Source organism: Phocoena sinus, chromosome 3 (assembly GCF_008692025.1).
Source record: "Phocoena sinus isolate mPhoSin1 chromosome 3, mPhoSin1.pri, whole genome shotgun sequence".
Classification (NCBI taxonomy): Eukaryota; Metazoa; Chordata; class Mammalia; order Artiodactyla; family Phocoenidae; genus Phocoena; species Phocoena sinus.
Window position 1 is genome coordinate 76,760,059 of NC_045765.1, and position 24,342 is coordinate 76,784,400.

Here is a 24,342-nt window from a genome sequence, read left to right on the forward strand (position 1 = left end):
AGAGTGAAGTAAGTCAGAAAGAGAAAGACAAATACCGTATGCTAACACATATATATGGAATTTAAGGGGGAAAAAATGTCATGAAGAACGTAGGGGTAAGACAGGAATAAAGACACAGACCTACTAGAGAATGGACTTGAGGATATGGGGAGGGGGAAGAGTGAGCTGTGACAGGGCAAGAGAGAGGCATGGACATATATACACTACCAAACGTAAGGTAGATAGCTAGTGGGAAGCAGCTGCATAGCACAGGGAGATCAGCTCGGTGCTTTGTGACCGCCTGGAGGGGTGGGATAGGGAGGGTGGGAGGGAGCGAGACGCAAGAGGGAAGAGATATGGGAACATATGTGTATGTATAACTGATTCACTTTGTTATAAAGCAGAAACTGACACACCATTGTAAAGCAATTATACTCCAATAAAGATGTAAAAAAAAAAAACGTCAGTTTAGACTTGTAAATTTTGCTTTGGCTGCACCAGTGCTTTAGGTGCTGGAATCACCAGACTCTGATTCTCAAGCAGAAAAAAGCGAGCTTTACACGCTCAGGCTGAGCCATGAATCCATCATGTGATAACTATGGAAATTTTTTTAATGGCCTAAAATCTTTAACTGTGTTGTACAGAGCCTAAGGTTTTGATTCCAAGATGACAGTGCCTCACTCATCATGCCCAGCCTCATTAATTTGATGTGATAATCCATGTTTTCTCTTAAAAGTGCTGCATAACGTATTTATTCGTCCTTATTAAAATGAATTAAAGCAAATTTTGTTCGAAGAATTTGGTGGCACTCACGGAGCTTTCTTGCAGATCAGCAAAATCAGATTTGGAAATCACTTTTCTGAGGATACTGCAACTTTCCCATTCTTAACTAGCATGCACAAGAGGAAAGAACAACAGAATTTTCCCCTCAAGGACTTCTCTTAAGAATTAGAGGACAACTCTGCCCAAATAAGATGTTTGGAATGTCTGATGCTAGTGGGAATCAGAATGTTTCTATATTGTCTGTGCTAAGGAATTTTGTCTTTTTAAAGTACCAGGCTATGACTGCCGCATTTCCATCATTATTCTCAAAACAGAGAATCCCCAACAAATGGATCTTTGTAACACATTCAATGCCCTGTTCTGACAGTGCTTAAAATTCCATGCTTCCTCACCTTGGAGTTTCATACCACCTGCAGACTCCATTCATCAGTCATTTAACAAACACATCTGTCCTCTCTGGCTTTAGATATTTTTCTATTTTATCTTATTTCCTATGCCCATCCCTCCCTTCTATAAGCAGCCATTCTGATATGTTTAATGTATACCTTCTTATTTGTATCCTGCCAAGTATGTACTGCCGTTCTGCACGTACGTACTTGTTATTTTTTTAAACGGCCTTGTGTTATATATTGAATTTTCTTCCACACCGCTCTCACTCAGCACTATGTTTTTAGATACAACTACAATGCCATAAACACAGCCAGTCCATTATTCCCAATTCTTGTATATTAATGATGGAGCCTTTTTCTAGTAATTAGGTATAAAGGGTCAAACAACAAAATTCATGGTTTCTGTTTCCACAGTTGGGAGAATAGACATTAAGCAAATAACTGCACACAGTATGGTAAAGTGTTCATCATTCATTTTTTCAATATATTTATCAAATGCCTTCCATGTGCTAAATATGATGTTAAGCACTGGGGATGAAACAGAGAATGAGAGAGAAGACATACCTGCCCTCATGAGGCTTACATTCCAGAGGATTAACCAAGACTTGCAGATGGCAGTAAGGATTTAAGATCAATGGCAAATGATTTTCTGCGATAGAACGATATGATGACATTTGTATCTTTATTCGAGATGCAGTAGGAATAATGGATTAGAGGGGACCAAGATGGGATTCAGGGAAACCAGCTAGGAGGCTGTTGCAGTGAAACAGTTAAGAAATGACAGTGGCTTCAATGGGGGTGGGGGCAGTGGGACAGGAAAGAAGAAAGAGAGGGATGTGACATATGTTGGAACCAGAAGACGAGATTTGCAGATGGATTAACTGTGAGAGATGAGGAAGAATCAAGGAGTATCCCTGGGTTTCTAGTCTGAAAAGTGAGACGAGGAAGTCTGAGTGTGGGTCAAGTTTGAGGAGAAAAGCAAAGCCCTATCTGGGTCATAATGTTTGCACGGCATCTAAACGGAGGTGTCAAGCAGCAGTTGGGTGTGTGAATCTGATTCCCAGAGAAGAGCTGTAGACTGAAGATGCATACTCGGGAGTCATCACATACGGTGGTCTTTCAAATCATAGGAATGAAGACAGAGGCAAAAAAAAAGAGAAGGGGGTTGGCACTGTAGAGCCCAAATGAATCCCATCATTTAAAGACTGGATGGAAGAGGAAAAGGTCAGGAGGAAGTGATAATGGAGCGCTCAGGAAGGATCTACTGTGTTAGAGCTACTTAGATGCCTGTATGCTTCCCTAACTAATGCCTTGAGCCAAAGCTGTTTTGTGGGGAGATACGGAAGGATGCCTATAGAGAATGCTGTAGAAAGAGGAAGTGGTAGTTAGGAAGCAGAGATGGTGCCTGCAGACAAATCTTTAGAGAACATAGGAATGAACGGGACAAAAGAAGGCGGGGTGATATCTGGAAGGGAAATTTGGATTAAGAAAAGGAGTTGTGGGCTTCCCTGGTGGCGCAGTGGTTGGGAGTCTGCCTGCCGATGCAGGGAACACGGGTTCGTGCCCCGGTCCGGGAAGATCCCTCATGCCGCGGAGCGGCTGGGTCCGTGAGCCATGGCCTCTGAGCCTGCGCGTCCGGAGCCTGTGCTCCGCAACGGGAGAGGCCACAGCAGTGAGAGGCCCGCGTACCGCAAAAAAAAAAAAAGAAAAAAAAGAAAAGGAGTTATTTAGGTGGGTGAGACTGAGCAGGATTAGCACATGATACACACGTACGCAGGGATAACGGACAGTGGAAAGCCGCAGACAGGCAGCAGATGGAGTCCACGCCTGCGGGCAGAACAGGGCTCCTGGGGAGAGGGGGGCAGCTCCTCTTGGATGGCATCCATTCCACACCTTTCCCTGGATGCTACTGCACTGACCAAATGCGGTAATAGGAGGAGCCAGTTTGAGAGCTCAGCCTGAATGGGTTTCACAATGAGCGTAAGGAAAGGGGCCTTATTCCTTGAAAAGTAATTTGTTCAAAGGTCATTGTCAAAGAAACTAGGCCTCAGAACAAGAAGACATCTATAGAATTTGGCAGAGAATCTGATCTTACATTGTCACGGGGCAAATTTGGGTAGCAAGAAGGCTGTCTGGTGGAAGAAAATTACTCTCTTCTGTCCGGGAAGAGATAACAGGCTTTGACAGAAACCCAGAGAAATCGTGCAGCCTTTCCTTGTGTTTGTCGAAAAGCTGAAAGCGCCCTCCTTTTTCCAGCTTGAAGAGGTATATAGAACAGAAGACAGATTCTCCAAGGGAAGCAAAATTCAGGAACATCAGAATAAGTAAGGGGAATGATAAACCCAATGGGTGGTGGTCAGAAGACACATTTGCTGGGCACAGGCCAAGGTGAAGTTCCCTCTGAGAATTTATCTATGAGTCTAAGAGGACCTGTGAGGAATTTTCTACTTAGGCCTTCAAAAAGACCATGCACAAATTTAATAACAGCATTTAGTAACAGCTAAAGGATAGATGAAATATGTCTAAATATATTTATTTCTTTAAATTGTAGGCTAAAGAGTACAGCTGTTTAATTTTCCTAGTCATAGTATTCATAGTGTTCCAGCACCTTCTGAGTTGACTTCTTATACATAGTAATAAATTTATCAAATCACATCCTACCATTTATTTTTCTGATATTTATGCCATGGAGACGTGTAAGTAGTTGGATCCCAAAGCCATAGCCAAGAGGTCAACATTGACCATGGGCAGCTACACGGTAGGCAGAGTAGCCCAGAGGAACTAAGCCATCCTGCAGAGCTAGACTCTCAAACCCAAGCTCAAAAAGTAGCATCACAGGTAGTAAACAGAGGGGCAGTATACTATGTTGCAAAGAATGCTTGCTTGGGAACCAGGATTTTAGTGCTGGCCGGCCACTAACACACTGTTGAACCCAGTGTGGTATAACATAGTGCCACTGACTAGTGGCCTACCACTTGCCCATGCTGACCTCAAGCAAGTTACTAAGTTCCCTGTCATCTCCTCTGTAAAGTACCTCTAGGTATTCTCAAGGTTTATCCTAGTTTTAAAATACCTTGATCTGATATATTCATCAGGATTAGTTAGGTTTCACGGGGCAGAAGCAGACCTCAAACTGACTTAAGTAAAAGGGGAGATTTATCGGCTCCTATAACTGCGAAGCCATTGGCAGCCTACACAGCCCCTTCTGAGAAATGGAAAAAGGGACTCCTGAGTGAGTATATGGTTTGGCACCCAATGGGAGCCTTTGTGGGAAAACAACAAAGAGAACAAAAAACCATGTCCCTTCCTCTAGGTAGATGCCATCTGGCTCCCAGAGCCACCAAAATGGATTCATCCCCTTTTCCCCCTTTGGCTGAGAACCCTTTGCAATTCACAAACTCTATCCAATGGCCCTGAATCCAAGGGGGATCTGGCGTCAAGCCCAGCTGATCTGGGGACTCCAACACTGTCGCCAGGACTTACTCTCACTTCCTCCTGGCTCTGCTCGCCTTTTATTGAATCCATTCCTCCGTGCGCACGCATGTGTGTGAGGGAGAAGGTGTGCATGTACACGCTGTGTCACATGCTGGTCTCCTGGATCTGAGGGTAGGTGGGGGTCCCATTCACACCACGTGGATTGAGAGAGCAGGGGAACTCAGGGTGCTGTTCCTAGAGGAAAGGGAAAGGATGGATGCTGAGCTGGGAAAAATCATCCTTTTCCTTTTATGCATCTCTGGAGTTTTCAATCAGCTTACCAAGTAGTCTTAGAAGAGCTGAGGAGCCCCTCAACTTATTACATCAGCAAAAACCTTGAAATGATACCAGCCAATGCCGACCATACTGAGGTGAACGTGGTATATTTGTACATCGCTGGGGCCATCATTAATTGACACAAGGTTTGGAAGGCTATTGAGCAATTTTGATCAATAAGAATAGAAACTGCTTGTATCATCTGGCCCTTAGTGATTTTGAGAACTTATCCAAGAGAACTAACTCAAATTTAAAAATTCATGTGTGTGAAAATGTTTACTCAACATTATCTATAAGTTGGAAATGGCCTAGATGTCAACCACAGGGGAACAGATAAGTAAATTCCAACGTAACAACTGAATGAAATATTGAGTAGCCATTAAAATGACAATTATGAAGAGTATATAACAAGTCTGCTAAGTGAAATAAGGTATGTAAAAAATGATATAACCCTTTAGTGACAACAGAAAAATATGTAAGCATATAGATGAAGCCTAGAAACACCTACAAATGGAAATCATGTTTGTGTTTACAGTGGAGGGTAATGGAAAACTATTTTGTCTTTAAGTTTCTTGCAATGTTGATATAGTATTGTTTTATAATAAATAAAATTTAGTGAGAAAATTCTGTGATTTAAGAATAATTATCTCAACTTCCTCATAGGGGGTTTGTGAGGATTAAATGAGATAATACACATAAAATGTTTGCAGACTGCCTGCCACATACTGGGGATGAAATAAATGTTGGCCATCAGTAGTAAGGTAATACATTTAAGACACTATGTGCATATTATGTAGTGTTAGAAGATGACAGAAAGTGACTTTCTCACTTGAGATTTCTCCTTTAATTCTAAGAGAAAGCAATTTCCCCTTACTGTAAATCCCCTTCCCAATTCACACTGCCTTACTTTATTGATCTAACCTCAAGTACCTTCTATGGTGTTTCCTCACAGGTTTGTGGTGAAGAATCCTGACCTAAGGGAGGTCTTCTTGGAAAATTTTGCTGGGAGGCTCAGAACATAAGTGTCTGCCTAGATTAATACAGCTCAGAGGAAGGGGAGAAGAAGGGGAGAAGGGCAGTTACAGGGGAAGAGGGAAGAAAACTGACTTTAAAAAGTCAATGTTTTAACTACTGTATATAAAATAGAAAAACAACAAGGTCCTATTGTATAGCACAGGGAACTATATTCAATATCTTATAATAAACTGTAATGGAAAAGAATGTGAAAATGAATATATATATATATATGAATCACTTTGCTGTACACCTGAAACTAACACAACATGGTAAATCAACTATACTTCAATTTTAAAAAGTCAAAGTTTTAATCACATACGTAAATGTAAATCACATATGTAAATACATCCTCATTCTAAAATATTAGAACATTAGAACATTACAGCTAACATGCCAGCTAAGGCTAAAACAACTGTCTTAGTCAGCTTGAGCTGTCATGACAGAATACCAGACTGGGTGGCCTAAAAAAGTCATTTATTTTCTCACAGTTCTAGAGGCTGGAAGTCCAAGATCAAGGTTCGTACAGGGTTTATAGGGTTTGGTTTCTGGTGAGAGCTCTTTTTCTGGCTTGCAGAGGGCCACCTTCTCAGTGTGTTCTCACATAGTGGAGAGGGGGGGGGGGGAGGGAGAGAGGGAGGGAGAGAGAGGAGGCAAGGTGGGGAAGAGCTAGCTCTCTGGTGTCTCTTCTTATAAGGACACTAACCCCATAAAAGCAGGGCCCTACCTTTATGGCCTCATTTGACCTTAATTACTTCCTTACTCCAAACATAGTCACCCTCGGGGGTTAGGGGTTCAGCATATAAATTCTGAGGGACACAGACATTCAATCCATAACAGTGTCATCCCCTCCTTCCCCCACCTAAATGCCTCTTCCCTAATTATGCCCTCTATTATCAGTTCTCAGGTACAGGGATGTTCTAGACTTTTTTCTTAAAAACAATCAAACAAAAAAAGAACTATAGATTTTATGAGGTCGTTTTAATTCTGTCTAGTTTTTAAAATCTTCCTGTGTGTAGACTTCTTCAGCTTCTTAAAAATAAAATATGTCTTGGAGAATTCTCAGAGTGGTATACATGTATCTACTATATTATTTTTAGTTGTTGCACGATATTCTAAAATATGATTACCAGATCCTATTAGCTATTTTAAATAACTACCACCATATTGATAAACGTTTAAGTCATTTCTAGTATTTTTTCCCAATTACAGACTATCCTGCAATGAAAATCTTTATACCTGCCTCTCTATGACGAAGGTGAATGAATATTTCTCCAGGGTAGATACCCAGAAGCTGAATTACAAGATCATGGAATATGCAGATTATCAATTTTAATAGATACCGTCAAACTGTCCTCCCAGGTGGCTATCCCAATTTACGTCCTCACTAGTAACTTATGAGGCTACTTGAACATCCTTGGCAATATGTGCGATTATCAAACTTTAATATCTTTGCCAATCTGATGAGTACAAAAGTAATCTTATTGTTTAAATTTGTACTTCCCTGATTAATGTGAAGTCAAGCGTCCTTTGGGATATTTATTGGCCAACTGCATTCCCTCCTAAGTTCTGCTTCTTTATGTGTTTTGCCCATTTTTTCCTATCAAATTGTTTATCACTGTCTTACTCAATTTGTTGGGCTCCTTTACATGTACTATATCCTTTGTCTGTTAGTTAGGTTGCATATATTGTCTCCTTTAGAGGTTTTGCTCTTAGGGTCAAAGAAGGCCTTTTCTGTCCCAAGATCACAGTCATGTTCTCTTACATGTTCAACCAACTGTCTTATATTTTGTTTTTGTTTTTCTTTTAGATCTTTAATCCGTCTGGAATTTATTTTTGAAAGTGGTGTGAGGTAGGAACTAACTTTACTATTTTCTGGAATGGATAGCCAGTTGTCCCAGTGTAGAGAACTGACTCTTTTTGTTAGAAGCTCAAGCTCTAAAAAGGGAAAACCCTTTTGTGTCTCACTGTTTCTGGACCCAGCTCAAGAGGAAAATGCACTGGTATATAAAGACATCCCCAACATGCCCCAGAAGAACAGGACCACACCCTTGGAAGCACAGAACTCAGGGTGTATCCATTCTTCATGCAACAGACATATACAGTAAGTGATACTTTAGTAAGGTTAAACATTAAACTTGAATTGAGAGATGACTTCAATATTGATGTCTCTCAAAAGCACAACACCTTTTCTATAAATGAAATTATCAACCCCTGCTTTATCTCTTTTACAATTAAGATTTTCCTCTAATTTTGTTTTGACTGAATAAGCACACACTTAAATTTCAACAATTTTCTGAAATTGTGTTAGGGGGAGATTCACCAGAACATTACACACATTAGAACCAGACTCTATTTTGTCAAGTTAGCAGCGGCATTAAACACCACCCACCTCAAGGATGTTTTGGACTTTTACTTGCTTCTCGAAAGGGCTGAAACAAGGGATCAGCTGCATGTAACTCCCGTGCTTCTTCGGCCCGACTGCACAGGGCAGGTGGTGGCTGCACGCTGAAGGCCTGGCTCTGAATTCTGCCTCAGCCACGTCACAACAAGAAGTCACTGGCCACGTTTTCTTTTTTGTTTGTTTGTTTGTTTTTTGGGGTTTTTTTGCAGTACGCGGGCCTCTTACTGCTGTGGCCTCTCCCATGGCGGAGCATAGGCTCCGGACGCGCAGGCTCAGCGGCCATGGCTCACGGGCCCAGCCGCTCCGCAGCATGTGGGATCTTCCCGGACCGGGAAATGAACCCGCGTCGCCTGCATCGGCAGGCAGACTCTCAACCACTGCGCCACCAGGGAAGCCCCGGCCACGTTTTCTTAATGTCTGTTTGCCTCATCTGCCTCATCTGTTGAATGGGGATAATAATAACACTTAGATATTAGAATCATTGAAAATCACTGACACCCACAAAGCTCTTCAAGAAGTCTCCAGCATGACCAGTGTTCCACGGCAGGGGAAGATTTCAGACCTGCAGGTGCTGCTTTCATAATGTCCCACTTTTCTCCTTTTTAAACTTTGCATGTTTTCAGATTCACTTCTCTTTTCCATTATTAGGACTTTCTTGTTTATTTTCAAAAACAGAGTCTTTGTCCTGAATGCACTGTCAAGGAAAGTTGGGAAATGTCTTTGCCACCAGCCTAATGAGAAGAGCACCCTGATCCCCACACCCAGCCTGATCCCAGGGGATGTGCGTCCCAGCCCTGGACCCTTCCGTAGCTGCCCCAGGCCAGATCCAGGTCCGCAGCACTCCCGCTCCCCCATGAAGCTTCAACGGCATCTTGTCATGTTTACTGTCTGAGGTCCTTTTCGTGAGTGGCACTTTGGTAGGAGATTTCAGATATCTTAATCCCAGATCAAAAAAACCAAGGCTCAGGATTGCAAGGGTCACCTAGGTTTCCTGGGTCCCACCCCTGTGGCCTTTTAGCTCCTTTACAGGCTTCCTCCCCATGTACCAAATGGTATCTCACCAGAGGCCCTCATTTTATACAACCCAGGCCTCAGTTCTCATTCAGGGGCTCCCCCGTCAACCCCACCCTGGGGGATGATCAGTTTGGGAAACACTTCGTATGTTTGGGGCTCTGCCCTGAAACCGATGAAGTCCTCGTCACCCAAGAACGGCCGTAAAGCACCCAGGGTCCTTTGTTATGCCATATTAGCGGAGAACCAGAGGTGGGAAGATTAGTCACTGAAGAGGCTGAGGATATGGGAGGCATTGTTCATTCTGCAGAAGTCCCGGAATGGGACAAGAAAAGGGACAAGGACAATAAAGGGAGGTTTGGAAGGGAGGAGTGGGAGACCCAGTTGAGGGAAAATTTTAGAGCCGTGTGGACAGTAAGACACTGGAAAGATTTGCTGGGAGGAAGGGCCAATGTTTGGACCATAACCAAGAATAATAGGGATGTCCAGCATGGTGGATACAGTTCCCCAAATCTAGAAGGCAGTCCCTCTGATGTTTATAGAGGCTAGATGCTCCATTACACTAAAAAAGATAAGAAGTGCTATACCATGCTCATAAGCACTGTGCAAATATGTAATTTGTAAAATAACATTACAGTGGGGAGGAGATCGAGACGGCAGAGCTCACCTCCCCCACAAACACATCAAAAATACATCTACCACAGACATAAAAAAACAAACCTAGAGTTACCTAAGGGGGAAGGGGGGGAGGGATAAATTTTTAATTTGGGATTAACAGATACACACTACTATACATAAAACAGGTAAACAACAAGGACCTACTGTATAGCACAGGGAACTATATTCAACATCTTATGATAACCCATAATGGAAAAGACTCTTTTAAAGAATAGACATATATATGTATAACTGAATCACTTTGCTGTACACCTGAAACATTGTAAATCAACTATACTTCAATAAAAAAATAAAAATAAAAGAAATACATCAACATGTGGAGCGATTCTCACCAAAAACAAACTAGAGACTAGAATAAAGACTCTTTTACAACCAAGGCTGTAAAGAAAAATCCACAGAGAGTCAAGAAGGAAGGGAAAAGAAGCAATCACAGGAACCGTGCTCCTAGAAGCGGACAAAGAAGCAGGGGGATTACACAGGCTCAGAGATTCTCTCTGGGGAGTGAGGGGTTCAAACCACATAGTGGGCAAGCCAGCCCTGGGGTCTGACATTGGGAAGACGAGTCCCCTTAGCTGGTTTGAAAACCAGTGGAGCACACAGGAGGGCTGTAAGAAACTGAAACTCTGCTCCTGAAGAGTGCTCATATGCTTGCTTAGTCCCAGGAACAAGGCTGAGGAAGATGACTGACACTTCCCTGGGGATCTAGCTGGTTTCCGGCAACCATTCTGGCACATGCCCTTGCCCCTCTAGCTCCGTAAAGCTCCCCACTAGGGTGAAGGCTGCCATTGCCAGGGAGAGTGCAAACCTTGGCGAGACAGAGTTGGTTCAGATCTAGCACTGCATCTGAACAAGCGAGGACAGCCATTACTGGTGCTCACGAAGGCAGTGGATTGGGAGATGTCTGGAACTCTGATTGGCATGCCAAGACCATCCCAGCTTGCTCCCTGGGTCACGTCTGGCACCCGCTCTGGCTCTTCATGCTTCAGCACTGCTCCCCTCTGGGGCAAAAGTGCCATTGCCAGGAGACTGGAGAACACACCCTTAGCAGGAACAGAACCAGCTCAGACCTGACCCTCAGGGCTTCTGCTCCAGCACCTTGGGCTCTTCCTCTGCCCCAAATAGGGCAGTGACAGCCACTGAGCATAGAAGACCTCACTCATACCTGGCTCTGGCCCCACCTCTCCATTTCCAGCCCCACCTCCCACCAAGGTGATAGCTGCCAGCACATCCTGGGGAAAGACATGACCTGTGCTCACCTCAGACCCAGCTCTCCCACCAAAGCCACTGAGCACACATAGACTGCACAGGGATGTTCCCACACAAGGACATCCTTTCAAGACAGGGACAGGTAACTGGTTCACCTAATTTCATAGAGAAAGTTAAACATAATAAGAAAACAGAGGATTGGATTCAAACAATAAGAAAAAACCCTAAAAACAATTAATGAAACAGATAAATAATTTACCAGATAAAGAGTTCAAAGCATTAGTGATGAGAATGCTAACTGAACTTGGGAAAAGAATAGATAGACACAGTGAAAATTGTAAAGAAGAACTAGGAAATATAAAAAAGAACCAGTCTGAGCTGAAGAATACAATAACTGAAATGAAAAACACACTAGAAGGAAAGAAAAGCAGACTAGGGGATACAGAAGAACACATAAGTGATCTGAAAGATAGAATAATGGAAATCACCCAATCAAAACAGCAAAAAGAAAAGAAACTTATAAAAACAGGGATACTTTAAGGGACCTCTATGTCAACATCATACTAAAATTCACATAATAGGGGTCCTAGAAGGAGAAGAAAGAGAGAAAGGGGTTGAAAATATATTTGATTAAATCATGGCTGAAAACTTCCCAAACCTGAAGAAGGAAATAGAAATCCAGGTACAGGAAGTATGGAAGGACACCACCAATGGACAGATCATCCAAAATGAAAATAAATAAGGAAACACAAGCTTTAAATGACACAATAGACCAGATAGATTTAATTGATATTTATAGGACATTCCATCCCAAAACAGCAGATTACACTTTCCTCTCAGGTGCACATGGAACATTCTCCAGGATACATCACATCCTGGGTCACAAATCAAGCCTCAGTAAATTTAAGAAAATTGAAATCATATCAAGCATCGTTTCTGACCACAACACTATGAGATTAGAAATGAATTACAGGGGAAAAAAATGTAAAAAACACAAACACATGGAGGCTAAACAATACGTTACTAAATAACCAAGAGATCACTGAAGAAATCAAAGAGGAAATCAAACAATACCTACAGACAAATGACAATGAAAACATGACGATCCAAAACCTATGGGATGCAGCAAAGGCAGTTCTAAGAGGGAAGTTTATAGCTATACAAGCCTACTTCAAGAAACAAGAAAAATCTCTAGAGAAAGAAGAACAAATAAAACCCAAAGTTAGCAGAAGGAAAGAAATCATAAAGATCAGAGCAGAAATAAATGAAATAGAAACAAAGAAAACAATAGCAAAGATCAATAAAACTAAAAGCTGGTTATTTGAGAAGATAAACAAAATTGATAAACCATTAGCCAGACTCATCAAGAAAAAGAGGGAGAGGACTCAAATCAATAAAATTAGAAATGAAAATGGAGAAGTTACAACAGACACCGCAGAAATACAAAGCATCCTAAGAGACTACTACAAGCAACTCTATGCCAATAAAATATACAACCTGGAAGAAACTGACAAATTCTTAGAAAGATATAACCTTCCAAAACTGAACCAGGAAGAAATAGAAATTATGAACAGACCAATCACAAGTAATGAAATTGAAACTGTGATTAAAAAGCTTCCAACAAACAAAAGCCCAGGACCAGATGGCTTCACAGGTGAATTCTATCAAACATTTAGAGAAGAGCTAACACCCATCCTTCTCAAACTCTTCCAAAAAATTGTGGAGGAAGGAACACTCCCAAACTCATTCTATGAGGCCACCATCACCCTGATACCAAAATCAGACAAAGATATTACAAAAAAAGAAAATTACAGACCAAGATCACTGATGAATATAGATGCAAAAATCCTCAAGGAAATGCTAGCAAACAGAATCCAACAACACATTAAAAGGATCATAAACCATGATCAAGTGGGATTTATCCCAGGGATGCAAGGATTCTTCAATATACGCAAATCAATCAATATGACACACCAATTAACAAATTGAATAAAAACCATATGATCATCTCAGTAGTTGTAGAAAACGCTTTTGACAAAATTCAACACCCATTTATGATAAAAAACTCTCCAGAACTTGGGCATAGAGGGAACCTACCTCAACATAATAAACACAATATATGACAAACCCACAGCAAACATCATTCTCAATGGTGAAAAACTGAAAGCATTTCGTCTAAGATCAGGAAAAAGACAAGGATGTCCACTCTCACCACTATTATTCAACATAGTTTTGGAAGTCCTAGCCATGGCAATCAGAGAAGAAAAATAAATAAAAGGAATACAAATTGGAAAAGAAGAAGTAAAACTGTCACTGTTTGCGTATGACATGATACTATACATAGAGAATCCTAAAGATGCCACCAGAAAACTACTAGAGCTAATCAATGAATTTAGTAAAGTTGCAGGATACAAAATTAATGCACAGAAACCCCTTGCATTCCTATACACTAATGATGAAAAATCTGAATGAGAAATTAAGGAAACACTCCCATTTACCACTGCAACAAAAAGAATAAAATACCTAGGAATAAACCTACCTAGGGAGATAAAAGACTTGTATGCAGGAAACTATAAGACACTGATGAAAGAAATTAAAGATGATACAAACAGATGGAGAGATATACCATGTTCTTAGATTGGAAGAATCAATATTGTGAAAATGACTATACTATCCAAAGCAATCTACAGATTCAATGCAATCGCTATCAAATTACCAATGGCATTTTTTACCAAACTAGAACAAAAAAATCTTGAAACTTGTATGGAGACACAAAAGACCTCAAATAGCCAAAGCAGTCTTGAGGGAAAAAAACAGAGCTGGAGGAATCAGACTCCCTGGCTTCAGACTATACTACAAAGCTACAGTAATCAAGACAATATGGTACTGGCACAAAAACAGAAACATAGATCAATGGAACAAGATAGAAAGCCCAGAGATAAACCCACACTAGTATGGTCAACTAATCTATGACAAAGGAGGCAAGGATATACAATGGAGAAAAGACAGTCTCTTCAATAAGTGGTGCTAGGAAAAGTGGACAGCTACATGTAAAAGAATGAAATTAGAACACTCCCTAACACCATACACAAAAATAAACTCAAAATGGATTAGAGACCTAAATGTAAGGCCAGACACTATAAAACTCTTAGAGGAAAACGTAGAAAGAACACTCTTTGAGATAAATCACAGCAAGATCTTTTTCGATCCACCTCCTAGAGTAATGGAAATAAAAACAAAAATAAACAAATGGGACCTAATGAAACTTCAAAGCTTTTGCACAGCAAAGGAAACCATAAACAAGATGAAAAGACAACCTTCAGAATGGGAGAAAATATTCGCAAACAAATCAACTGACAAAGGATTAATCTCCAAAATATATAAACAGCTCATGCAGCTCAAGATTAAAAAAACAAACTACCCAGTCCAAAAATGGGCAGAAGACCTAAATAGACATTTCTCCAAAGAAGACATACAGATGGCCAAGAAGCACATGAAAAGCTGCTCAACATCACTAATTATTACAGAAATGCAAATCAAAACTACAATGAGGTACCACCTCACACCAGTTAGAATGGGTGTCATCAGAAAATCTACAAACAACAAATCTGGAGAGGGTGTGGAGAAAAGGGAACCCTCCTGCACTGTTGATGGTAATGTAAATTGATACAGCCACTATGGAGAACAGTATGGAGGTTCCTTAAAAAACTAAAAATAAAATTATCATATGATCCAGCAATCCCACTACTGGGCATATACCCAGAGAAAACTGTAATTCAAAAAGACACATGCACCCCAAGGTTCATTGCAGCACTATTTACAATAGCCAGGTATGGAAGCAACCTAAATGCCCATCGACAGACGAATGGATAAAGAAGATGTGGCACATATATACAATGGAATACTACTCAGACATAAAAAGGAACAAAATTGGGTCATTTGTTGAGACGTGCATGGATCTAGGGACTGTCATACAGAATGAAGTAAGTCAGAAAGAGAAAAACAAATATCATATATTAACACATATATGTAGAACCTAGAAAAATGGTACAGATGAACCGGTTTGCAGGGCAGAAATTGAGACACAGATGTAGAGAACAAATGTATGGACACCAAGGGGGTAAAGTGGCAGGAGGGTGGTGGTGGTGGTGTGATGAATTGGGCGATTGGGATTGACATGTATACACTGATGTGTATAAAACTGATGACTAATAAGAACCTGCTGTATAAAAAAATACATAAAATTCAATTTAAAAATTAGAGACACTTTTTGTGAAGTTCCAGCTATATAGTAATTACTCACTATTTTATTAGAAATATTGATAGTAGCAAATGATAACATGCTAAATTTCTTCTCAAGTTGAAATTTTCCTACTTTGCTTTCATTTCATTAAGGAAGAAAAAATCATTTTTGTTTTTCTTTTCTCTGTTTAAACCTTGAGCATAGACAATTATATCCTTTAGAGTGTAACTTGCTTATAGCTTCTCTGATGTTGCATTAAAACAGCTGTTTTTGAAAAAAAAAAGTAACAAAATGGCAATAAGTACATACCTATCAATAATCACTTTAAATGTCAATAAAATAAATGCTCAAATCAAAAGACAAGAGTGGCTTATTGGATTAAAAAAAATAAGACACACCCATATGCTGCCTAGAAAAGACTCAACTCAGAGATAAGGACACACACACACTGAAAGCGAGGGTGTGGAAAAAGATATTTCATGTAAATGGAAATTACAAGAAAGCTGGGGTAGAAATACTCACATGAGACAAAACAGACTTTAAAACAAAGTGTAGAACAAAAGACAAAAAAAGGCATTATACATTAATAAAGAAATCAATGCAGAAAGAGCATACAATATTTATTAACATATATGCTCCTAATATAGGAGCACCTAAATATATAAAGCCAATATTAACAGACATAAAGGGAGAATTTGACAATAATACAATAATAGTAGGGGATTTTAACACCCTGCTGACATCAATGGACAGATCATCCAGGCAGAAAATCAATAAGGAAACAAGGATTTTAAGTGACACATTAGACCAGTTGGACTTAATAGGTATCTACAGGACATTTCATCCAAAAACAGCAGAATACAAATTCTTTTCAAACACACGTGGAATGTTCTCCAGGATATGTCACATGCTAGGCTGCAAAAGAAGTCTCAACAAATTTAAGACAACAGAAATTATATTAAGCATTTTTTCCGACCACAATACTATTAAATTAGAAATCAATTCCAGGAAGAAAAATGGGAAAACAGAAAAACATGAAGACTAAACAACACGCTACTAAAAAACCAACAGATCAATGAAGAAATCAAAAAGGAAATCAAAAAATACCTCAAGACAAATGAAAATAAAAACACAACTTTTCAAAATCTATGGGACATTGCAAAAACAGTTTTAAGAGAGGAGTTTATAATGATAAAGCCCTACCTCAAGAAACAAGAAAAGTCTCAAAATAAACACCCTAATCTGACACCTAAAGGAATTATAAAAAAGGAACAAAGCCCAAAGGCAGCAGAAGAAAGGAAATAATAAATATTAGAGAGGAAATAAATAACATAGAGACCAAAAAATAAATAAAAAAGAAAGATTAAAGAAACCAAGAGCTAGTTTTTTCAAAAGATAACCAATATTCATAAGCCTTTAGCCAGGTTCATCAAGAAAAAAGATGGAGGCCCCAAATAAACTAAATAAGAAATGAAAGAGGAGAAATTACAACTGATATCACAGAGATACAAAAAAAAAAAAAAACATAAGAGAATACTAGTAACAGCTATATACAAACAAATTGGACAACCTAGAAGAAATGGATATATTTCTAGAAACATACAATCTTCCAAGACTGAATCAGGAAGAAATAGACAATCTGAACACAATGGTCACTAGTAGTGAAATTGAATTAGTAATCAAAAATCTCAGCAAACAAAAGAGGACAACATGGCTTCACAGGGGAATTCTACCAAACATATAACATAGAGCCAATACCTATCCTTCTCAAACTATTCCGAAAATTGAAGACGAGGGGACACTCTCAAATTCATGCTACAAGGCCACCATTACCCCAATACCAAAGCCAGACAAATACACCACAGAAAGAAAATTAGAGGCCAATATCACTGATGAATATAGATGCAAAAATCCTCAACATAATTATCAGCAAGCCAAATTCAACAATATATAAAAAGGATAATACACCATAATCAAGTGGGATTTATTCCAGGGATACAGGGATGGTTCAACACCTGCAAATCAATCAATGTGATACACTACACTAACAAACAAAGAATAAAAATCATATGATCATCTCAATAGATGCAGAAAGAGTATCTGACAAAATTCAACATCCATTCATGACAAAAACTGTCATCAAAGTTGGTATACAGGGAACATATCCTAATATAATGAAGGCCATTTATGACAAACCCATAGCTGACATCATACTCAAGAGAGAAAATCTGAAATCTTTTCCTCTAAAATTAGGAACAAGAATGCCACTTTTACCACTTCTACTTAACATAATATTCAAAGTCCTAGCCACTGCAATTAGACCAAAAAAAGAAATAAAATGCATTCAAATTGAAAGGGAAGAAGTAAAACTGTCACTACTTGAAGATGACATGATACTACATATAGAAAACTCTGAAGTCTCCATCAAAAAACTATCTGAACTAATAAATGAATTCTGTAAAGTTGAATACAGAATACAAGATTAATAAACAAAAATCTCTTGCTTTTCTGTGCACTTATAATGAACTACAAAAATGAGAAAGCAAGAGAACAATTCCAATTACCACTGCATCAAAAGGAATAAAATACCTAGGAATAAACTTAACCAAGGAAGTGAAAGATCTACACTCTAAAAACTGTAAAACGCTGATGAAGAACATTAAAGGTGATACAAAGATATGTAAAGACATCCCATGTTCATGGATTGGAAGAATTAATATTGTTAAAATGTTCATATTACCCAAAGCAATCTACAAATTTAATGTAATCCTGACCAAAATACCCATGACATTTTTCACAGAATTAGAATAATCCTAAAATTTATATGAAAAAAAAAAAACAAAAACGGAATAGCCAAAGCAGTCTTGAGAAAAAAGAGCACAACTGAAGGTATCATGCTCCCTGACTTCAGGCTATACTACAAAGCTAAATTCATCAAAACAGTATGGTACTGGCACAAATGCAGAAACGGATCAGTGGAACAAAACACAGAGCCCAGAAAAAAACCCACACACTTATGGTCAATGAATCTTCAAGAAAGGTGGCAAGAATATACAAAAGGGGAAAAACAGTCTCTTCAACAAATGGTGCTGGGAAAATTGGACAGGTGCATGTCAAAGAATGAAATCAGAACATTTTCTCACACCATATACAAAAATAAACTCAAAATGTATTAAAGACCTACATGCAAGACCAGAAGCCATAAAATTCCTAGAAGAAAACATAGAACACTCTCTGACATAAATCACATAAATGTTTGGCTCTGTCTCCTAGAGCAAAGGAAACAAAAGCAAAAATAAACAAATGGGACCTAATTAAACTTTAAAGCTTTTGCATAGCAATGGAAACAGTCAACAAAACTAAAAGACAACTTACTGAACAGGAGAAAATATTTGCAAATGATAGGACCAGTAAGGGGTTAATATCCAAAATATAGAAACAGCTCATACAACTCAATATTTAAAAAACAATTAAAAATGGGTGGAAGACCTGAATAGCCATTTTTTCAAAGAAGACATACAGATGGCCAACAGGCACATGAAAAGATGTTCAATGTCACTAATCATCAGAGAAAGACAAATCAAAACCAAACTGAGATATCACCTCACACTTGTTAAAATGGCTATCTTCAAAAAGACCACAAATTACAAATGTTGGTGAGGACATGGAGAAGAAGAAACTCTTGTACACTGCTGGTGGGAATGTAAATTGGTGCAACCACTACAGAAAATGGTATGGAGATTCCTCAAAACTTGAAAACAGAACTACCATATTATCTAGCAATTCCACTCCTGGGTATAAAGCCAAAGAAAATGAAAACACTAATTGGAAAAGATACATGCACCTCAGTGTTCATAGCAGCATTATTTACAATAGCCAAGATATGGAAGTGACCTAAGTGTCCGTCAACAGATGAATACATAAAGAAGCTATAAATATATATATAATGAAATATTACTCAGCCATAAAGAAGAATGAAAATTTGCCATTTGCAACAACATGGACCTGGCAGGTGTCATGCTCAGTGAAATAAGTCAGACACAGAAAGACAAATAATGTATGTTATAATTTGTATGTTGAATCTCAAAAATGAGACAATTTAATCAATATAATAAAACTGAAACAGACTTACAGATAGAGAATAAACTAGTGGTTACCAGTGTGGAGAGGGAAGAAGGAGAGGCAAGATAGGGGTAGGGGATTAAGAGGTACATACAACTATGTATAAAATAAGCTACAAGGATATATTGTACTGCACAGGGAATAGAGCCAATATTTTACATTAAATTGAGTATAAAGTATAAGAATATGGGATCACTATGTTTACACCTAAAACTAATATAATATTGTAAATTAACTATACTTCAATAAAATAACAATACAGTAAATATATATACATTATATATATTTAATGTATTCTATGTATTTTATATACATATACATATTATATGTAATATTTTTATGCATGTGGTTATTTTTATGCATGTAGTATATGTATGTATATGGACATTATTTGAAGACAAGGTTATAAAAGATCATGTGAGAACTTTTCTGAATGTGAGGCCCAAACCCAATGGCCCTGCTGGCCACGCCTTTATGTACGCCTGCCTCTAGAACAATAAACATGAGACCTCCCAGGATTCAGCTAACCCTGGAAGGAAGGCTTTTAGGGACTAAATACTTGTGTTCCCCCAAAGTTCATATGTTGAAGCCCTAACCTCCAGTGGTGGCTGTATTTGCAGTAAGGAGATAATTAAGGTTACATGAGGTCATAAGATTAGGACCCTGATCCAATAGAATTAGTGTCCTTATAAGATGAGACACAACAGAGCTCACTCTCTGTTCTGTGTTTGCATGTCCCCAGGAAAGGCCACACGAGGACACAGTGAGAGGGAAACATCTGCAAGCCAGGAAGAGAGGGCTCACCAGAAACCAAACAGCGAGAACCTTGATCTTGGATTTCTAGCCTCCAGAATCAGAAGAAAATATACATCTGTTGTTTAAGACACCCAGTCTGTGAGATTTTATTATGGCAGCCCAAGGTTGTGATGTGAGGCTAGCTGTCCTTTACTCTTGGTCTTTGAAAGTGATCATCTGAAGTAACCAGCAAGGAGCAAGAAACAGCCTCATCATCACACCAGGTATGTCTTATTCAGAACCTCCTAGATCAGCATACCTATTCCTACTCTCACCACCAAACAGCAGCACTGCCCCAAAGCAAACTGTATTAACAGAAACAAAAATTCACCAAGTGCTGCCTACTGTAACATTAGACAAAGAAACTGTTAGAGAACCGTGTATTTGGGAGCATTTCTCAACAGAGAGCTACTCACTTTGCTTTAAATGTTACCTAGTATAGTCCATGCACCCAGGGGTTCTAACATGATTGACATTAAACCTGGTAAGGTGTGTTTATTCATTCACTCACTCAAAAAATACATATCGTGGGCTTCCCTGGTGGCACAGTGGTTGGGAGACCGTCTGCCAATGCACGGGACATGGGTTCGGGCCCTGGTCTGGGAGGATCCTACATGCCGTGGAGTGGCTGGGCCCACGCACCCAACTACTGAGCCTGCACTCTAGAGCCCACGAGTCACAACTACTGAGCCCATGAGCTGCAACTACTGAGGCCCGTGTGCCTGGAGCCCATGCTCCACAACGAGAGGCCACCGCAGTGAGAAGCCCACGCAGCGAGGAGTGGCCCCTGCTCGCTGCAGCTGGAAAGGGCCCGTGCGCAGCAATGAAGACCCAACACAGCCTATATATATATATACATATATATATATACACACACATATATATACGTATATTGCATTTCTAAGATGTGGCAGGCACTGTTCTAAGTGCTGGGGATATAGTGGTACATGAAAGTCAGTTCCTGCCCTATTGAAGCTTAGTCTAAGTGGCAGGAAATAGACACTAAACAAATAAGCAAGTAAGTACATACGGGGGCAATAAGGGCTATAAGAAAAAGGAAGTAGGGTAAGGGGTATTAAAGAAAGTATAATAGGTTAAGGATTTGTAATTTTATATGTAGTCATCAGGGAGGCCTGACATATGAGCAAAGACCTAAAGAAGGTGAAGTGAGCCTGAGGGATATCTCAGGAAATAATGTTTCGGGAAGAGGAGAAACAAAGAGCGTGAGGTGGGATGTGGGATGAGTGAAAGGGCAAAGAGGAGATGAGAAGGAGAGGTGGAGAGCAGACCACGAAGGATGGACCTTGGCTTTCAACCTGAGGAGGTGGGAGAGAAACCACTGGATGGTTTGGAGCAGAGGAGCGACCTGACTTTATTGAAAACATTAAACGATCATTCTGGCAGCCATCTGGGGACTAGATTGTAGGGTACAGCATACAGCAAGTTCAGGAGCAGGGAGACCAGCTAAGAGGAGACTCCAGGTGAAAATGATGGTGGCGTGGACCAGTGTGATAATGGGGGAAATGAGAAGTTGTCAGACTCTGGATATATTCTGAAGGTAGAGCCAACAGGTTCTGCTGATGAATTGGATGCGACAAATGGGAGATCAAGAGAAGTCAAGAGGACTCTAAGCTGCTTGGCCTGAGCAGCTGGAAGGATGACGATGACCTCGTGATGTGATCCGGAGACAGCATGCTGATAACTAAAGCACCACTGTATCTGAGTCACCATCATCTAATAACGCATTGATAGGAACCTGAGAGCATAAGGGTAACTCTCCCTCCACGTGAGTTAAGTCAATACTACCATACAACATTCTTATTACGGTCTATACGATGTGCTTTATTATAAGAAAAACAGCTAAACACATTTCTCCCCTCCCCTCGCAAAAAAAAAAAAAAAAAAAAAAGTGACTGGAAAAAGTAAGGTAAAGCAAAAAGGGAAAAAACTACCCAAGGCAAGGGAGTCTAGCAAAACGATGTCAACATTGGGCTGTAATAATACAAAAATCCATGCTTGCGATCTTGTTCAAAGGGTAGAGAAGGGTACAGAAATGAGGAGGAGGCAGCGAGGGTTAGGGCCTTCAAAAATTTGCTTAAAAGCCTTTAAAGGGCCATTTGGAGAAAGGAAATGACTCAATTGCTTTGAGGCATGGAGAGAGAGGGAGAGGAACTATAGGAGGAAATCAACGTGTGTGTTTACATGAGTCTTAATAATAACAGTTCATGACACAATATTTCTTAAGAAAATGGGTGGGTAGGTTTTCAGTTCAAATGTTAAAACGTTAACATTCTAGTTCAAATTAATAAGTACCCGGTTATGAATAAAGGTATACTTAAAAGGTTTCACAAAGAATGTGACATCAATTGTTCCACTTGTCTTAAGTTTTGGTGAAGTACAAATTAATCACTAGTAGCTTGTGACTGAGTCATCTGAAACTTCGGGGAAGTGCCGAAGTTTCGTTTATAAGGTAATATTTAAGCTAATTTCTACCTAAAAGTTATCTCTGAAAACATTCTTAAATCTAGCTAGCTACGTGTTGTCAGTGTTTTATAGGACTACTAACTAGAGACTTGCCCAGGTATGAAATCCAAAGTCAGGTTAAGACATTAGGATATATTTTATAAGTATAGAGGAGTTTTCAGAGGATCGTTTTATATTCAAATATGTCATTTTTTATACTTCACTTAAAAATCTACTTTAGATCCAAGCATATCATTTTTTAAAGTACTTTCATTGTCTGCAATATCCAGCCTAAGTCTGATGTTTAAGACAGCTGTCTTCCCGTTTTTAAGGTTTCGATATTAAAACAAACAAAACACCCTTGGTTATCTCCATCTCTCTAGTTATAAAATTGCTCTTAAATACACATTCATCAGAAACAGCCTGGAAAAAGTCTTTCAGTTGATATCAGTACAGTGTCTTCTCACATAATCTAAAAACTAGATTTGGACTGAATTTGAAGCTAATTAGATATTTAATTATAGGCCAGAGCAGTGCCCTCTTCTAGAGACCTTCCACTACCTGGAAGCAAAGGCCTTGAAAACAGTTCTCAAAAATAAGTATATTTTACTTTTCACCATTCTTTTGGCTAAACAGCAAATTCCAAAGTAGTGTTTCATCATCTGATTTATCTGGTTATGAAAATTATAAATTATATTTAGCGAACTGCATTTTTAAACAAACTCATAACCAAGCAGATACTTTTAAGTCTCAATGGTAGTAGGAGGGACAATTAAAAGAAGTTAGGTTGGAACAGAAAGATGAAAATAAGGTCAGACATAGCTTTTGCTCTGCGTTACATAACTAAAGACTTCCATTAAATGTCAAGAGCTCTTGTGAGGGAAAAAAAATGCAGTTCTGGTTTACTTAACATTTATTGTTCATTCACGACCTTATTTCTAACCTACCATTCTCTTCATTTCCCAAACAATGATTTGATATCAGAAGGGAATGGAGCCCAAGCAGCCCTGTGGGATAGTGGCATGATTGTTACACGGAGAGGGTGTGACCCATGAAACTATTCACGGAGAAGCAGACAGTAAATCACTGTTAGCACACTCCAGCCTGCTGCGAGAGCACTCCCCAGAGACTGCATTGTCCCCAGGGGATTCAAATTGCAGTTTTATCTCCTTCCACTGGTGGTCTTTTAGAGCTGTATTTATATTCTTATTGCAACTTATTTTCAAGCATCTTGTTTTGTAATTGTGGTATTTACTCATCACTCACACCTGTAAATCCTTCTTTCCTCATTCAAAAAACAAGTTAGACACCATACATTGAAAGTTCTGTGTTGGGGGAAAGCTTAGATTTTGTTCATCTTGAGAACTGAAATCTCAAAATAACTTTCCAGTGTTTTTTTTTTCTATCCCTTTTTAAATGGTCCTATCCCATCCAACAATCTATTCCTTTTCCCACCGAATCCTTGAAAAAGAACTCACTGCTTTCACAAATTCATCCCCTCTTTT